The sequence below is a fragment of the Oncorhynchus kisutch genome, linkage group LG17 (assembly GCF_002021735.2).
Source record: "Oncorhynchus kisutch isolate 150728-3 linkage group LG17, Okis_V2, whole genome shotgun sequence".
NCBI classification, from domain to species: domain Eukaryota; kingdom Metazoa; phylum Chordata; class Actinopteri; order Salmoniformes; family Salmonidae; genus Oncorhynchus; species Oncorhynchus kisutch.
The window spans coordinates 10,568,253-10,583,339 of record NC_034190.2 but is presented as its reverse complement, the minus strand read 5'-3'; positions in this window follow the sequence as shown (position 1 = coordinate 10,583,339).

Genomic DNA, 15,087 nt, shown 5'->3' with positions numbered 1-15,087 from the left:
TTTGGTTACTACCTGATTCCATGTGTGTTATTTCATGGTTTTGATGTCTTCACTATTATTTCACTAAAATAGTAAAAATAAAGAAAAACCCTTGAATGAGTTGGTGTGTCCAAACTTTTGACCGGTAGTGTAGCTTCTTATTTCTTATTTTTATTATATTATATTATTTTTAGTGCTACATTGACATTGATTGCTGCATTGTTGGGTTTGAAGCTGAAAGAAAGGCATTTCACTGTACTTGTGCATGCATTAAATCATGACATTTTAAACTACAGCCGGTGCCTCAGCAAGTCATCTGGTGGGTACAGATGTGACTTACTAAACCGTAACTGTCTGACCAGGACCAAAAGCTCACCTATAAATAAGCTGCTTATGTGGGTGTTGGTCTCTGAGGTTAGAATCACTTCAATTACATGTACTTTTTTAATGTATTTAGTTCATCTCACCTGTATTTAACCAGGTAGGCTAGTTGAGAACACCTTTATTTAACCAGGTAGGCTAGTTGAGAACACCTGTATTTAACCAGGTGGGCCAGTTGAGAACACCTGTATTTAACCAGGTAGGCTAGTTGAGAACACCTTTATTTAACCAGGTAGGCCAGTTGAGAACACCTGTATTTAACCAGGTAGGCTAGTTGAGAACACCTGTATTTAACCAGGTGGGCCAGTTGAGAACACCTGTATTTAACCAGGTAGGCCAGTTGAGAACACCTGTATTTAACCAGGTGGGCCAGTTGAGAACACCTGTATTTAACCAGGTGGGCCAGTTGAGAACACCTTTATTTAACCAGGTAGGCCAGTTGAGAACACCTTTATTTAACCAGGGAGGCCAGTTGAGAACACCTTTATTTAACCAGGGAGGCCAGTTGAGAACACCTTTATTTAACCAGGTAGGCCAGTTGAGAACACCTGTATTTAACCAGGTAGGCCAGTTGAGAACACCTTTATTTAACCAGGTAGGCCAGTTGAGAACACCTGTATTTAACCAGGGAGGCCAGTTGAGAACACCTTTATTTAACCAGGTAGGCTAGTTGAGAACACCTTTATTTAACCAGGTAGGCTAGTTGAGAACACCTTTATTTAACCAGGTAGGCCAGTTGAGAACACCTTTATTTAACCAGGTAGGCCAGTTGAGAACACCTTTATTTAACCAGGTGGGCCAGTTGAGAACACCTTTATTTAACCAGGTAGGCCAGTTGAGAACACCTTTATTTAACCAGGTAGGCCAGTTGAGAACACCTGTATTTAACCAGGTAGGCCAGTTGAGAACACCTGTATTTAACCAGGTAGGCTAGTTGAGAACACCTGTATTTAACCAGGTGGGCCAGTTGAGAACACCTTTATTTAACCAGGTAGGCTAGTTGAGAACACCTTTATTTAACCAGGTAGGCTAGTTGAGAACACCTGTATTTAACCAGGTAGGCTAGTTGAGAACACCTGTATTTAACCAGGTGGGCCAGTTGAGAACACCTTTATTTAACCAGGTAGGCTAGTTGAGAACACCTTTATTTAACCAGGTAGGCTAGTTGAGAACACCTGTATTTAACCAGGTAGGCTAGTTGAGAACACCTGTATTTAACCAGGTGGGCCAGTTGAGAACACCTTTATTTAACCAGGTAGGCCAGTTGAGAACACCTGTATTTAACCAGGTAGGCCAGTTGAGAACACCTTTATTTAACCAGGTAGGCTAGTTGAGAACACCTGTATTTAACCAGGTAGGCTAGTTGAGAACACCTGTATTTAACCAGGTAGGCTAGTTGAGAACACCTGTATTTAACCAGGTAGGCTAGTTGAGAACACCTGTATTTAACCAGGTAGGCTAGTTGAGAACACCTGTATTTAACCAGGTAGGCCAGTTGAGAACACCTGTATTTAACCAGGTAGGCTAGTTGAGAACACCTGTATTTAACCAGGTGGGCCAGTTGAGAACACCTTTATTTAACCAGGTAGGCTAGTTGAGAACACCTTTATTTAACCAGGTAGGCTAGTTGAGAACACCTGTATTTAACCAGGTGGGCCAGTTGAGAACACCTGTATTTAACCAGGTAGGCCAGTTGGGAACACCTGTATTTAACCAGGTAGGCCAGTTGAGAACACCTGTATTTAACCAGGTGGGCCAGTTGGGAACACCTTTATTTAACCAGGTAGGCCAGTTGAGAACACCTGTATTTAACCAGGTAGGCCAGTTGGGAACACCTGTATTTAACCAGGTGGGCCAGTTGGGAACACCTTTATTTAACCAGGTAGGCCAGTTGGGAACACCTGTATTTAACCAGGTAGGCCAGTTGAGAACACCTGTATTTAACCAGGTGGGCCAGTTGGGAACACCTTTATTTAACCAGGTAGGCCAGTTGAGAACACCTGTATTTAACCAGGTGGGCCAGTTGGGAACACCTTTATTTAACCAGGTAGGCCAGTTGAGAACACCTTTATTTAACCAGGTGGGCCAGTTGGGAACACCTGTATTTAACCAGGTAGGCCAGTTGAGAACACCTGTATTTAACCAGGTGGGCCAGTTGGGAACACCTTTATTTAACCAGGTAGGCCAGTTGAGAACACCTGTATTTAACCAGGTAGGCCAGTTGAGAACACCTGTATTTAACCAGGTGGGCCAGTTGGGAACACCTTTATTTAACCAGGTAGGCTAGTTGAGAACACCTTTATTTAACCAGGTGGGCCAGTTGGGAACACCTTTATTTAACCAGGTAGGCCAGTTGAGAACACCTGTATTTAACCAGGTAGGCCAGTTGAGAACACCTGTATTTAACCAGGTGGGCCAGTTGGGAACACCTTTATTTAACCAGGTAGGCTAGTTGAGAACACCTTTATTTAACCAGGTGGGCAAGTTGGGAACACCTTTATTTAACCAGGTAGGCTAGTTGAGAACACCTTTATTTAACCAGGTGGGCGAGTTGAGAACACCTGTATTTAACCAGGTAGGCCAGTTGAGAACACCTGTATTTAACCAGGTAGGCCAGTTGAGAACACCTTTATTTAACCAGGTAGGCTAGTTGAGAACACCTGTATTTAACCAGGTAGGCTAGTTGAGAACACCTGTATTTAACCAGGTAGGCTAGTTGAGAACACCTGTATTTCACCAGGTAGGCTAGTTGAGAACACCTGTATTTAACCAGGTAGGCTAGTTGAGAACACCTGTATTTAACCAGGTAGGCCAGTTGAGAACACCTTTATTTAACCAGGTAGGCTAGTTGAGAACACCTGTATTTAACCAGGTGGGCCAGTTGAGAACACCTTTATTTAACCAGGTAGGCTAGTTGAGAACACCTTTATTTAACCAGGTAGGCTAGTTGAGAACACCTGTATTTAACCAGGTGGGCCAGTTGAGAACACCTGTATTTAACCAGGTAGGCCAGTTGGGAACACCTGTATTTAACCAGGTAGGCCATTTGAGAACACCTATATTTAACCAGGTGGGCCAGTTGGGAACACCTTTATTTAACCAGGTAGGCCAGTTGAGAACACCTGTATTTAACCAGGTAGGCCAGTTGGGAACACCTGTATTTAACCAGGTAGGCTAGTTGAGAACACCTGTATTTAACCAGGTAGGCCAGTTGGGAACACCTGTATTTAACCAGGTAGGCCAGTTGAGAACACCTGTATTTAACCAGTTGGGCCAGTTGGGAACACCTTTATTTAACCAGGTAGGCCAGTTGGGAACACCTGTATTTAACCAGGTAGGCCAGTTGAGAACACCTTTATTTAACCAGGTAGGCTAGTTGAGAACACCTTTATTTAACCAGGTAGGCCAGTTGAGAACACCTTTATTTAACCAGGTAGGCTAGTTGAGAACACCTTTATTTAACCAGGTAGGCTAGTTGAGAACACCTTTATTTAACCAGGTAGGCTAGTTGAGAACACCTTTATTTAACCAGGTAGGCCAGTTGAGAACACCTGTATTTAACCAGGTAGGCTAGTTGAGAACACCTTTATTTAACCAGGTAGGCTAGTTGAGAACACCTGTATTTAACCAGGTGGGCCAGTTGAGAACACCTTTATTTAACCAGGTAGGCTAGTTGAGAACACCTTTATTTAACCAGGTAGGCTAGTTGAGAACACCTGTATTTAACCAGGTAGGCTAGTTGAGAACACCTGTATTTAACCAGGTGGGCCAGTTGAGAACACCTTTATTTAACCAGGTAGGCTAGTTGAGAACACCTTTATTTAACCAGGTAGGCTAGTTGAGAACACCTGTATTTAACCAGGTAGGCTAGTTGAGAACACCTGTATTTAACCAGGTAGGCTAGTTGAGAACACCTGTATTTAACCAGGTGGGCCAGTTGAGAACACCTTTATTTAACCAGGTAGGCCAGTTGAGAACACCTGTATTTAACCAGGTAGGCCAGTTGAGAACACCTTTATTTAACCAGGTAGGCTAGTTGAGAACACCTGTATTTAACCAGGTAGGCTAGTTGAGAACACCTGTATTTAACCAGGTAGGCTAGTTGAGAACACCTGTATTTAACCAGGTAGGCTAGTTGAGAACACCTGTATTTAACCAGGTAGGCTAGTTGAGAACACCTGTATTTAACCAGGTAGGCCAGTTGAGAACACCTGTATTTAACCAGGTAGGCTAGTTGAGAACACCTGTATTTAACCAGGTGGGCCAGTTGAGAACACCTTTATTTAACCAGGTAGGCTAGTTGAGAACACCTTTATTTAACCAGGTAGGCTAGTTGAGAACACCTGTATTTAACCAGGTGGGCCAGTTGAGAACACCTGTATTTAACCAGGTGGGCCAGTTGGGAACACCTTTATTTAACCAGGTAGGCCAGTTGAGAACACCTTTATTTAACCAGGTGGGCCAGTTGGGAACACCTGTATTTAACCAGGTAGGCCAGTTGAGAACACCTTTATTTAACCAGGTAGGCTAGTTGAGAACACCTTTATTTAACCAGGTAGGCCAGTTGAGAACACCTTTATTTAACCAGGTAGGCTAGTTGAGAACACCTTTATTTAACCAGGTAGGCTAGTTGAGAACACCTTTATTTAACCAGGTAGGCTAGTTGAGAACACCTTTATTTAACCAGGTAGGCCAGTTGAGAACACCTGTATTTAACCAGGTAGGCTAGTTGAGAACACCTTTATTTAACCAGGTAGGCTAGTTGAGAACACCTGTATTTAACCAGGTGGGCCAGTTGAGAACACCTTTATTTAACCAGGTAGGCTAGTTGAGAACACCTTTATTTAACCAGGTAGGCTAGTTGAGAACACCTGTATTTAACCAGGTAGGCTAGTTGAGAACACCTGTATTTAACCAGGTGGGCCAGTTGAGAACACCTTTATTTAACCAGGTAGGCTAGTTGAGAACACCTTTATTTAACCAGGTAGGCTAGTTGAGAACACCTGTATTTAACCAGGTAGGCTAGTTGAGAACACCTGTATTTAACCAGGTAGGCTAGTTGAGAACACCTGTATTTAACCAGGTGGGCCAGTTGAGAACACCTTTATTTAACCAGGTAGGCCAGTTGAGAACACCTGTATTTAACCAGGTAGGCCAGTTGAGAACACCTTTATTTAACCAGGTAGGCTAGTTGAGAACACCTGTATTTAACCAGGTAGGCTAGTTGAGAACACCTGTATTTAACCAGGTAGGCTAGTTGAGAACACCTGTATTTAACCAGGTAGGCTAGTTGAGAACACCTGTATTTAACCAGGTAGGCTAGTTGAGAACACCTGTATTTAACCAGGTAGGCCAGTTGAGAACACCTGTATTTAACCAGGTAGGCTAGTTGAGAACACCTGTATTTAACCAGGTGGGCCAGTTGAGAACACCTTTATTTAACCAGGTAGGCTAGTTGAGAACACCTTTATTTAACCAGGTAGGCTAGTTGAGAACACCTGTATTTAACCAGGTGGGCCAGTTGAGAACACCTGTATTTAACCAGGTAGGCCAGTTGGGAACACCTGTATTTAACCAGGTAGGCCAGTTGAGAACACCTGTATTTAACCAGGTGGGCCAGTTGGGAACACCTTTATTTAACCAGGTAGGCCAGTTGAGAACACCTGTATTTAACCAGGTAGGCCAGTTGGGAACACCTGTATTTAACCAGGTAGGCTAGTTGAGAACACCTGTATTTAACCAGGTAGGCCAGTTGGGAATACCTGTATTTAACCAGGTAGGCCAGTTGAGAACACCTGTATTTAACCAGGTGGGCCAGTTGGGAACACCTTTATTTAACCAGGTAGGCCAGTTGAGAACACCTGTATTTAACCAGGTAGGCCAGTTGGGAACACCTGTATTTAACCAGGTAGGCTAGTTGAGAACACCTGTATTTAACCAGGTAGGCCAGTTGGGAACACCTGTATTTAACCAGGTAGGCCAGTTGAGAACACCTGTATTTAACCAGGTGGGACAGTTGGGAACACCTTTATTTAACCAGGTAGGCCAGTTGAGAACACCTTTATTTAACCAGGTGGGCCAGTTGGGAACACCTGTATTTAACCAGGTAGGCCAGTTGAGAACACCTTTATTTAACCAGGTAGGCTAGTTGAGAACACCTTTATTTAACCAGGTAGGCCAGTTGAGAACACCTTTATTTAACCAGGTAGGCTAGTTGAGAACACCTTTATTTAACCAGGTAGGCTAGTTGAGAACACCTTTATTTAACCAGGTAGGCTAGTTGAGAACACCTTTATTTAACCAGGTAGGCCAGTTGAGAACACCTGTATTTAACCAGGTAGGCTAGTTGAGAACACCTTTATTTAACCAGGTAGGCTAGTTGAGAACACCTTTATTTAACCAGGTAGGCCAGTTGAGAACACCTGTATTTAACCAGGTAGGCTAGTTGAGAACACCTTTATTTAACCAGGTAGGCTAGTTGAGAACACCTTTATTTAACCAGGTAGGCTAGTTGAGAACACCTTTATTTAACCAGGTAGGCCAGTTGAGAACACCTTTATTTAACCAGGTAGGCCAGTTGAGAACACCTGTATTTAACCAGGTAGGCCAGTTGAGAACACCTGTATTTAACCAGGTAGGCTAGTTGAGAACACCTTTATTTAACCAGGTAGGCCAGTTGAGAACACCTTTATTTAACCAGGTAGGCCAGTTGAGAACACCTTTATTTAACCAGGTAGGCCAGTTGAGAACACCTTTATTTAACCAGGTAGGCCAGTTGAGAACACCTGTATTTAACCAGGTAGGCCAGTTGGGAACACCTTTATTTAACCAGGTAGGCCAGTTGAGAACACCTTTATTTAACCAGGTAGGCTAGTTGAGAACACCTTTATTTAACCAGGTAGGCCAGTTGAGAACACCTTTATTTAACCAGGTAGGCCAGTTGAGAACACCTGTATTTAACCAGGTAGGCTAGTTGAGAACACCTTTATTTAACCAGGTAGGCTAGTTGAGAACACCTTTATTTAACCAGGTGGGCTAGTTGAGAACACCTTTATTTAACCAGGTAGGCCAGTTGAGAACACCTGTATTTAACCAGGTAGGCCAGTTGAGAACACCTTTATTTAACCAGGTAGGCCAGTTGAGAACACCTTTATTTAACCTGGTAGGCCAGTTGAGAACACCTGTATTTAACCAGGTAGGCTAGTTGAGAACACCTTTATTTAACCAGGTAGGCTAGTTGAGAACACCTTTATTTAACCAGGTAGGCTAGTTGAGAACACCTTTATTTAACCAGGTAGGCCAGTTGAGAACACCTTTATTTAACCAGGTAGGCCAGTTGAGAACACCTGTATTTAACCAGGTAGGCTAGTTGAGAACACCTTTATTTAACCAGGTAGGCTAGTTGAGAACACCTTTATTTAACCAGGTAGGCTAGTTGAGAACACCTGTATTTAACCAGGTAGGCCAGTTGAGAACACCTTTATTTAACCAGGTAGGCCAGTTGAGAACACCTGTATTTAACCAGGTAGGCCAGTTGAGAACACCTGTATTTAACCAGGTAGGCTAGTTGAGAACACCTTTATTTAACCAGGTAGGCCAGTTGAGAACACCTTTATTTAACCAGGTAGGCCAGTTGAGAACACCTTTATTTAACCAGGTAGGCCAGTTGAGAACACCTTTATTTAGTAAGTAGTAACATTAACATGATGACTTCTAATTGCAGCCGCTGTACTCGGCTTACGGCGAGGATAGCTGTGCTGCAAGCCCAGCTTCAGACGCAATCGTTAGGCAAGGGTAATTTCAGTGTAGGAAAGGATGAAATAGCGTCTGTGGCACCAGTAAGTACAGATAGTAGTGTAAATCCCCTGGCACAGTCCCCGCAGCCGGACAACTTTCTCACGGTTTCTGGAAGGAAAAGCTGTAGGAACGCTCAACCGGTGTCGCTCATTCAGCCGACAGAAACTTTCAACCGGTTTTCCCCATTAAGCAGCGGGTCGGAGTCAGAGGCCGATTCTTCTCTGGTCTCTACTCCTCCCGTTACGGGGTCTGAGACGCCGAAGCTTCCCACCATTAGCTCTGACAAATTGAAAACTCTAGTCATTGGCGACTCCATTACCCGCAGTATTAGACTTAAAGCGAATCATCCAGCGATCATACACTGTTTACCCGGGGGCAGGGCTACCGACGTTAAGGCTAATCTGAAGATGGTGCTGGCTAAAGCTAAAACTGGCGAGTGTAGAGAGTATAGAGATATTGTTATCCACGTCGGCACCAACGATGTTAGGATGAAACAGTCAGAAATCACTAAGCGCAACATAGCTTCTGCGTGCATATCAGCTAGAAAGATGTGTCGGCATCGAGTAATTGTCTCTGGCCCCCTCCCAGTTAGGGGGAGTGATGAGCTCTACAGCAGAGTCTCACAACTCAATCGCTGGTTGAAAACTGTTTTCTGCCCCTCCCAAAAGTTAGAATTTGTAGATAATTGGCCCTCTTTCTGGGACTCACCCACAAACAGGACCAAGCCTGACCTGCTGAGGAGTGACGGACTCCATCCTAGCTGGAGGGGTGCTCTCATCTTATCTACCAACATAGACAGGGCTCTAACTCCTCTAGCTCCACAATGAAATAGGGTGCAGGCCAGGCAGCAGGCTGTTAGCCAGCCTGCCAGCATAGTGGAGTCTGCCATTAGCACAGTCAGTGTAGTCAGCTCAGCTATCACCATTGAGACCGTGTCTGTGCCTCGACCTAGGTTGGGCAAAACTAAACATGGCGGTGTTCGCCTTAGCAATCTCACTAGGATAAAGACCACCTCCATTCCTGTCATTACTGAAAGAGATCATGATACCTCACATCTCAAAATAGGGCTACTTAATGTTAGATCCCTTACTTCAAAGGCAATTATAGTCAATGAACTAATCACTGATCATAATCTTGATGTGATTGGCCTGACTGAAACATGGCTTAAGCCTGATGAATTTACTGTTTTAAATGAGGCCTCACCTCCTGGCTACACTAGTGACCATATCCCCCGTGCATCCCGCAAAGGCGGAGGTGTTGCTAACATTTACGATAGCAAATTTCAATTTACAAAAAAAAAATGACATTTTCGTCTTTTGAGCTTCTAGTCATGAAATCTATGCAGCCTACTCAATCACTTTTTATAGCTACTGTTTACAGGCCTCCTGGGCCATATACAGCGTTTCTCACTGAGTTCCCTGAATTCCTATCGGACCTTGTAGTCATAGCAGATAATATTCTAATCTTTGGTGACTTTAATATTCACATGGAAAAGTCCACAGACCCACTCCAAAAGGCTTTCAGAGCCATCATCGACTCAGTGGGTTTTGTCCAACATGTCTCTGGACCCACTCACTGTCACAGTCATACGCTGGACCTAGTTTTGTCCCATGGAATAAATGTGGTGGATCTTAATGTTTTTCCTCATAATCCTGGACTATCGGACCACCATTTTATTACGTTTGCAATTGCAACAAATAATCTGCTTAGACCCCAACCAAGGAACATCAAAAGTCGTGCTATAAATTCACAGACAACACAAAGATTCCTTGATGCCCTTCCAGACTCCCTCTGCCTACCCAAGGACGCCAGAGGACAAAAATCAGTTAACCACCTAACTGAGGATCTCAATCTAACCTTGCGCAATACCCTAGATGCAGTTGCACCCCTAAAAACAAAAAAAATGTCTCATAAGAAACTAGCTCCCTGGTACACAGAAAATACCCGAGCTCTGAAGCAAGCTTCCAGAAAATTGGAACGGAAATGGCGCCACACCAAACTGGAAGTCTTCCGACTAGCTTGGAAGGACGGTACCGTGCAGTACCGTAGAGCCCTTACTGCTGCTCGATCATCCTATTTTTCTAACTTAATTGAGGAAAATAAGAACAATCCGAAATTCCTTTTTAATACTGTCGCAAAGCTAACTAAAAAGCAGCATTCCCCAAGAGAGGATGACTTTCACTTTAGCAGTGATAAATTCATGAACTTCTTTGAGGAAAAGATTATGATTATTAGAAAGCAAATTACGGACTCCTCTTTAAACCTGCGTATTCCTCCAAACCTCAGTTGTCTTGAGTCTGCACAACTCTGCCAGGACCTAGGATCAAGAGAGACGCTCAAGTGTTTTAGTACTATATCTCTTGACACAATGATGAAAATAATCATGGCCTCTAAACCTTCAAGCTGCATACTGGACCCTATTCCAACTAAACTACTGAAAGAGCTGCTTCCTGTGCTTGGCCCTCCTATGTTGAACATAATAAACGGCTCTCTATCCACTGGATGTGTACCAAACTCACTAAAAGTGGCAGTAATAAAGCCTCTCTTGAAAAAGCCAAACCTTGATCCAGAAAATATAAAAAACTATCGGCCTATATCGAATCTTCCATTCCTCTCAAAAATTTTAGAGAAGGCTGTTGCGCAGCAACTCACTGCCTTCCTGAAGACAAACAATGTATACGAAATGCTTCAGTCTGGTTTTAGACCCCATCATAGCACTGAGACGGCACTTGTGAAGGTGGTAAATGACATTTTAATGGCATCGGACCGAGGCTCTGCATCTGTCCTCGTGCTCCTAGACCTTAGTGCTGCTTTTGATACCATCGATCACCACATTCTTTTGGAGAGATTGGAAACCCAAATTGGTCTACACGGACATGTTCTGGCCTGGTTTAGATCTTATCTGTCGGAAAGATATCAGTTTGTCTCTGTGAATGGTTTGTCCTCTGACAAATCAACTGTAAATTTCGGTGTTCCTCAAGGTTCCGTTTTAGGACCACTATTGTTTTCACTATATATTTTACCTCTTGGGGATGTTATTCGAAAACATAATGTAAACTTTCACTGCTATGCGGATGACACACAGCTGTACATTTCAATGAAACATGGTGAAGCCCCAAAATTGCCCTCGCTAGAAGCATGTGTTTCAGACATAAGGAAGTGGATGGCTGCAAACTTTCTACTATTAAACTCGGACAAAACAGAGATGCTTGTTCTAGGTCCCAAGAAACAAAGAGATCTTCTGTTGAATCTGACAATTAATCTTAATGGTTGTACAGTCGTCTCAAATAAAACTGTGAAGGACCTCGGCGTTACTCTGGACCCTGATCTCTCTTTTGAAGAACATATCAAGACCATTTCGAGGACAGCTTTTTTCCATCTACGTAACATTGCAAAAATCAGAAACTTTCTGTCCAAAAATGATGCAGAAAAATTAATCCATGCTTTTGTCACTTCTAGGTTAGACTACTGCAATGCTCTATTTTCCGGCTACCCGGATAAAGCACTAAATAAACTTCAGTTAGTGCTAAATACGGCTGCTAGAATCCTGACTAGAACCCAAAAATTTGATCATATTACTCCAGTGCTAGCCTCTCTACACTGGCTTCCTGTCAAAGCAAGGGCTGATTTCAACGTTTTACTGCTAACCTACAAAGCATTACATGGGCTTGCTCCTACCTATCTCTCTGATTTGGTCCTGCCGTACATACCTATACGTACGCTACGGTCACAAGACGCAGGCCTCCTAATTGTCCCTAGAATTTCTAAGCAAACAGCTGGAGGCAGGGCTTTCTCCTATAGAGCTCCATTTTTATGGAACGGTCTGCCTACCCATGTCAGAGACGCAAACTCGGTCTCAACCTTTAAGTCTTTACTGAAGACTCATCTCTTCAGTGGGTCATATGATTGAGTGTAGTCTGGCCCAGGAGTGGGAAGGTGAACGGAAAGGCTCTGGAGCAACGAACCGCCCTTGCTGTCTCTGCCTGGCCGGTTCCCCTCTTTCCACTGGGATTCTCTGCCTCTAACCCTATTACAGGGGCTGAGTCACTGGCTTGCTGGGGCTCTCTCATGCCGTCCCTGGAGGGGGTGCGTCACCTGAGTGGGTTGATTCACTGTTGTGGTCATCCTGTCTGGGTTGCCCCCCCCCCCCCCCCCCTTGGGTTGTGCCGTGGCGGAGATCTTTGTGGGCTATACTCAGCCTTGTCTCAGGATGGTAGGTTGGTGGTTGAAGATATCCCTCTAGTGGTGTGGGGGCTGTGCTTTGGCAAAGTGGGTGGGGTTATATCCTTCCTGTTTGGCCCTGTCCGGGGGTGTCCTCGGATGGGGCCACAGTGTCTCCTGACCCCTCTTGTCTCAGCCTCCAGTATTTATGCTGCAGTAGTTTATGTGTCGGGGGGCTGGGGTCAGTTTGTTATATCTGGAGTACTTCTCCTGTCCTATTCGGTGTCCTGTGTGAATCTAAGTGTGCGTTCTCTAATTCTCTCCTTCTCTCTTTCTTTCTCTCTCTCGGAGGACCTGAGCCCTAGGACCATGCCCCAGGACTACCTGACATGATGACTCCTTGCTGTCCCCAGTCCACCTGGCCATGCTGCTGTTCCAGTTTCAACTGACCTGAGCCCTAGGACCATGCCCCAGGACTACCTGACATGATGACTCCTTGCTGTCCCCAGTCTACCTGGCCATGCTGCTGCTCCAGTTTCAACTTCCACCTGACTGTGCTGCTGCTCTAGTTTCAACTGTTCTGCCTTATTATTATTCGACCATGCTGGTCATTTATGAACATTGAACATCTTGACCATGTTCTGTTATAATCTCCACCCGGCACAGCCAGAAGAGGACTGGCCACCCCACATAGCCTGGTTCCTCTCTAGGTTTCTTCCTAGGTATTGGCCTTTCTAGGGAGTTTTTCCTAGCCACCGTGCTTCTCCACCTGCATTGCTTGCTGTTTGGGGTTTTAGGCTGGGTTTCTGTACAGCACTTTGAGATATCAGCTGATGTACGAAGGGCTATATAAATAAATTTGATTTAATTTGATTTGATTATTTAACCAGGTAGGCCAGTTGAGAACACCTGTATTTAACCAGGTAGGCCAGTTGGGAACACCTTTATTTAACCAGGTAGGCCAGTTGAGAACACCTTTATTTAACCAGGTAGGCTAGTTGAGAACACCTTTATTTAACCAGGTAGGCCAGTTGAGAACACCTTTATTTAACCAGGTAGGTCAGTTGAGAACACCTGTATTTAGCCAGGTAGGCTAGTTGAGAACACCTTTATTTAACCAGGTAGGCTAGTTGAGAACACCTTTATTTAACCAGGTGGGCTAGTTGAGAACACCTTTATTTAACCAGGTAGGCCAGTTGAGAACACCTGTATTTAACCAGGTAGGCCAGTTGAGAACACCTTTATTTAACCAGGTAGGCCAGTTGAGAACACCTTTATTTAACCAGGTAGGCCAGTTGAGAACACCTGTATTTAACCAGGTAGGCCAGTTGAGAACACCTGTATTTAACCAGGTAGGCCAGTTGAGAACACCTGTATTTAACCAGGTAGGCCAGTTGAGAACACCTGTATTTAACCAGGTAGGCCAGTTGAGAACACCTTTATTTAACCAGGTAGGCCAGTTGAGAACACCTTTATTTAACCAGGTAGGCCAGTTGAGAACACCTTTATTTAACCAGGTAGGCCAGTTGAGAACACCTTTATTTAACCAGGTAGGCCAGTTGAGAACACCTTTATTTAACCAGGTAGGCCAGTTGAGAACACCTTTATTTAACCAGGTAGGCCAGTTGAGAACACCTTTATTTAACCAGGTAGGCCAGTTGAGAACACCTTTATTTAACCAGGTAGGCCAGTTGAGAACACCTTTATTTAACCAGGTAGGCCAGTTGAGAACACCTGTATTTAACCAGGTAGGCCAGTTGGGAACACCTTTATTTAACCAGGTAGGCTAGTTGAGAACACCTTTATTTAACCAGGTAGGCTAGTTGAGAACACCTTTATTTAACCAGGTAGGCCAGTTGAGAACACCTTTATTTAACCAGGTAGGCCAGTTGAGAACACCTGTATTTAACCAGGTAGGCTAGTTGAGAACACCTTTATTTAACCAGGTAGGCCAGTTGAGAACACCTTTATTTAACCAGGTAGGCCAGTTGAGAACACCTTTATTTAACCAGGTAGGCCAGTTGAGAACACCTTTATTTAACCAGGTAGGCCAGTTGAGAACACCTGTATTTAACCAGGTAGGCCAGTTGGGAACACCTTTATTTAACCAGGTAGGCCAGTTGAGAACACCTTTATTTAACCAGGTAGGCCAGTTGAGAACACCTTTATTTAACCAGGTAGGCCAGTTGAGAACACCTTTATTTAACCAGGTAGGCTAGTTGAGAACACCTTTATTTAACCAGGTAGGCCAGTTGAGAACACCTTTATTTAACCAGGTAGGCTAGTTGAGAACACCTGTATTTAACCAGGTGGGCCAGTTGAGAACACCTGTATTTAACCAGGTAGGCCAGTTGAGAACACCTGTATTTAACCAGGTAGGCCAGTTGAGAACACCTTTATTTAACCAGGTAGGCCAGTTGAGAACACCTTTATTTAACCAGGTGGGCCAGTAGAGAACACCTTTATTTAACCAGGTAGGCCAGTTGAGAACACCTTTATTTAACCAGGTAGGCCAGTTGAGAACACCTTTATTTAACCAGGTAGGCCAGTTGAGAACACCTTTATTTAACCAGGTGGGCCAGTAGAGAACACCTTTATTTAACCAGGTAGGCCAGTTGAGAACACCTTTATTTAACCTGTTAGGCCAGTTGAGAACACCTTTATTTAACCAGGTGGGCCAGTAGAGAACGCCTTTATTTAACCAGGTAGGCCAGTTGAGAACACCTTTATTTAACCAGGTGGGCCAGTTGAGAACACCTTTATTTAACC